At 33.2% G+C, this 4,322-nt stretch overlaps 1 long non-coding RNA gene across 1 annotated transcript in view; it reads left to right on the forward strand.

Annotated features, from left to right (window-relative positions):
• Nucleotides 1-3,998, forward strand: part of LOC107195576 — an 8,750-nt gene extending 4,752 nt beyond the window's left edge. Inside the window, exon 2 of the long non-coding RNA XR_003045951.1 lies at nt 2,830-3,998. This is a non-coding gene — a long non-coding RNA (uncharacterized LOC107195576). The remainder of the gene's footprint in view (nt 1-2,829) is intronic.
• The last annotated feature ends 324 nt before the right edge of the window (nt 3,999-4,322 follow it).

A 4,322-nucleotide genomic window follows, 5' to 3' on the forward strand; every position in this document is an offset into this window, starting at 1 on the left:
AATATGTATCTGGCATTTCTGAACTAGAGCAAATCCTTAAACTTAAATTCCAAATATATAATTTTAGAATTTCTGCCAATAGTTATATTTTATTGATAGCCTTGCATTAGGACTTTTATCCTTCTAATTAACTCAAAATATCGATTGTGGAATAATATGTCTGGCCTTTAGCTACCACTATGTCAGTTTACTTTACAATTATCTTATCAAATCTTTTGTTACTAAGATCAAATCAATCTGACTGGTTTTTTAATTTTCTTGGGAAAACTTTTTGGTAGCAAATCCTGTGTAGAAAAGTACAGTTCTTTTTGGTGTCCTACCTAAAATTGGTAAAGGTATTGTAAATCCTAAATTAGTACAGATGAAGCTTTATGGCCGTGTCTGAGTGATGTCACAACAGCTAATTAAAAAGGAAAGATGATGTAAACAATCTTTTTTCCCATCATATATTCAACACAAATTTTAAAACTGAATTTTAGGGTGTATCAATTATTGCTACATTAATCTGGCATGAATAAACTACTATAAAACTCAGTGGCTCTAAACAATAACCATTTATTCTCACAGATCTGTGGGTTGGGTAGGCTGGGGCTTGGCTGATCTTGGCTGAGGTGGTTGGGGTAGCTCTGCTTCTCACTGCAGGTCTATGCTGGCTCTGCTGCATACGTCTCTCATTCTCCATGGCCCAGCACCTGAGTTGGGGCAGATTCGTCTCATGATCTAAGAAGTAGCAGCTAGATAAGAGGACAACAAAAATTATGCAAGGCTCCTAGAAGCCTAGATTTGTAAATGGCACATCAACACTTCTGCCTCTTTCTGTTGTCCAAGGCAAATGATGTGACCCAGCCCAAAGTCAAAGGTTGGAGAAGTAAATTCATTAATGTTGAAGTCCTGGCAAGGGTGTGAATACTTCAAAGTGTAAAGAGCTCAAATCTACATCAAATGAATTAGTCAGTAAAGGCTGGTTTTTGGCTTTCAATTTTCGATGTTTTAATATAATACTTGAGATATACCCTTTGACATCTTTTATTTCATTCTCAGAAAACTTTATATAGCATTAAAAATCTTTCCAAAAAAAATCCCTTAATCTTAAATTAAATGCAAACTTCTATATAAGGATTCTCAATTATAATGCTTGGCAGAGGGCCCAGACAGGTTACAAGATACATTCTCTTGTCTTAAAACAGAATGTGATTTTCAGGTAGTTGACAATTTAACGTACTTTCAAAAAATTAGACCATCGTCTTACATCATCTTATTGTCATCGTCATTATTATTGTTTTGGATTTAGAACTCAATCTGATGAAATTTGTGATTCTTTGAAAATGTAGCAAAATTTTATCTCTAAAAGTACTCAAAATTTACAGACTTGATTTTTATTTTATCTGTAAATTTTTCAGTATTTTTCACAAATTACATTAAAAACACAATCATAACACAATATGATTTGTTAGCATACAAGTAAATCCAAACTTTGAAAAAATACTGAACGATAAACAAACAATAATTGCATTGACTTCTTTTTAAATTGTGCTTTAAGTCCATGCAAAATTCCAAGTAATTTATCATCTCATCATGATGACATATAAGAAATCAAACCAACTGCCATGAAAATGGGTTATCTACCTGCCTTGACTATTTTAGTAACTGCTAACAAAATAATTATTTTAGCATTCTTTAAAGAGAGGAAGTCTTAGTCTAAACATTAACATATTCGATGGGTTAATGTATTCAGAAAGCATGAAGCGAGAGGTAAATATATATTTAGCACATTACTTTCATCTAGGTAGATTTATATCAGTAATAAAAGTAATAATTATGTCCTATCTAATACAAACCTGAAAATATTTAATATAAGGCTTGGCCATAGGAATTTTCAAAAATTTTGGGGTCATGTTGTGAACCAGATTACTATATTACATCTGGTTGAGAGAAGTAGAGTATTTAGATATATGAGCAATGACTAAATATCCTATTCAAGTGAAACAAAATTGTGACCACCCTTTAGAAATATAGAGATTCCATAAATCTTATTTAAAGTGTGACTCTCAAAAAATTTAATAGGATAATGAACTATAATGTGGTACGATATAATATAAGATATTTACCATTTTATAGTATACCATTAGAATGTTTAAGCAGCATAGTAGAAACATCACGTATATTATTTTAACAAGTCATTAATTTCAACATTCTATTTTAACTATAATGAAATAATAAAGATAAAAACGATATTAGCCTCTGGATATTACCGTGAAATTATATTTAAAAATTGTACATTTTTCTTAAGTTATTGTAAATATTTGGAAGGAGTCCTCTACAAAAGCCCTTTGTTTTATACCAACCCATCTGGCTTTAGGTCAGAGCTCCATTATTTAACAAAGGAAACTCTCTTTCCTTTTGGCCCTTTCCCTAGTAAATAAACTATTTACCAGGAGTTGCTTTTACCTGGGGGAAATTTATCTCTACAACCACTACCTTCAAGGCAATGATGCTTAATCATAAAGTATTTCATTCTTTAAAAAGTATATATGTTATTGACTGGTCATTAAGTCATCTTGTTTTTATAGAGACCTTTACTTTCTCGTAATCAGTTGATGAGTTTGTTTTTTCACTAATTCCAGAGAAAATTTGTGATTGCAACATCAGCTTTTGTACATACCAGAGGATGGGCTTTAATTTTGCACTACTGGCTTTGCCTTCAATCAATTCAGCTTACTTAGGAAAGAATGTGAATGTGTTTTAAAGCGGGTATGTGTGTGGAATTATAAATTTTTTATGGAGCCAAAAAATGATTTCTCTGTCACTTCTTCTTTTCTCTGTCTGCAGCTACTTCATCTTCATCTCTCTCCACGTCTTTCTCAAGATAATTTCTAGAGCCTTGCTACTCGAAGTGTGGTGCAGGGACCCACAGCATCAACATCAACATCAGCATGACCTGGGAGCTCATTAGAAACCAGGATCTCAGGCCCAGTTTCAGATTTACTGAATCCAGATCTGCATTTTGACAAGATCCCCAGGTTGTTCATATGTATATTAAACTCTGAGAAGTAGTGATCTAGGGGAAACTTGAAAATACACATTTTCTGAAGGTATTTTAAAAGACAGAAGCTATGCCCACAAATACCACTGCCCTATATAAGAACCATGAAGGAAGAAAAACTCAGACAAATTCATGCATAAAAGAGCCCTTTACATCATGGGAAGAGCAATAAAACTGCAGCTTGGATGACTTGCAGGGAATCCCAATTCCTCCACAAGAGGAAGTAACATGCTATTGAAGAAATATTTGTAAGCAAATTGAAGGAAGCATCGTTTAAGGGGGAACCCTTACAAGCTAAGTTAGCCAAGTTGCTAGCAGGGAACTGGCAGTTCTTTTCATTTTTATAAACCGAAGGCTTCTTGGAATGTGAAATCAAGAATTACGAACTGGGGAGCAGCCAAGTAATTTTTTTATTTTTTTTGATTACGGAAGAGCTTGAGCTATATTAAACTCTCATATTAGCCACACCCAAAATGTATTGGCCTGTGGCAAGAGTTGAGGCAGCACTGGAGTATTACATTTATAAGACGACAGAGTAGTTCCTTAGGGACTGCTTTGAAGTGGCCGGAACCTATCCTGTGCCATGAAGCCCTTCATGCTGAGAAAACTTCATTGCACATTTTAGAAATGTGAGCGATTTTCCTTTCCAGTTCTGAATATTGCCTCAACTCTAAGAATCATAAAAGTTTTAAATGAATCCCTAGTCTATCATGCAGGGTAGAACCTGCTTGCCTCTGATCTGTCCCAAATAGATCAATGCTCATCATTCTCAAAGTTCTTCCAGGAAAAATATTTTACAAATATTTTTTTTACCATGTCCCTTGTTCAGATATATTTATGATCACGATTTTGTTGTGTGTGCTTACTCTAATAAAATTATCACTTAAGACAACTCCACTTAGGTTTTCTCTCTCTCAGAAAAAAGTAGTTTTAATAAAATCGTCTTCGTACAATATTTTCATGTTTCAGATGTCTATTTAACCACTTTTAGAACAAGTAATATTGACAACTCTGGTTCTTTTTATAAAAGTCTATTTTCAAATATTTAATCATCAGAAAATCTTCCTCTTGTCTAATAAAATATATATAAATAATTCAGTTGATTGCCCTTTTTTTTCTTCTACATGATAACAAATTTTTTTTTGCTGTTATTTTTTTTTCCTAATACTTTGATCATGTCCATTTCTCCAATCATTCCACTCCCTGCATGGACCCTGCACATGGAGCCCATGAAATTGATTAAATATGCTAGATACTTTGTAGAGATTTTCATCTTGTT

Source organism: Pteropus alecto, unplaced genomic scaffold (genome assembly GCF_000325575.1).
Source record: "Pteropus alecto unplaced genomic scaffold, ASM32557v1 scaffold22, whole genome shotgun sequence".
In the NCBI taxonomy this organism is placed as follows: domain Eukaryota; kingdom Metazoa; phylum Chordata; class Mammalia; order Chiroptera; family Pteropodidae; genus Pteropus; species Pteropus alecto.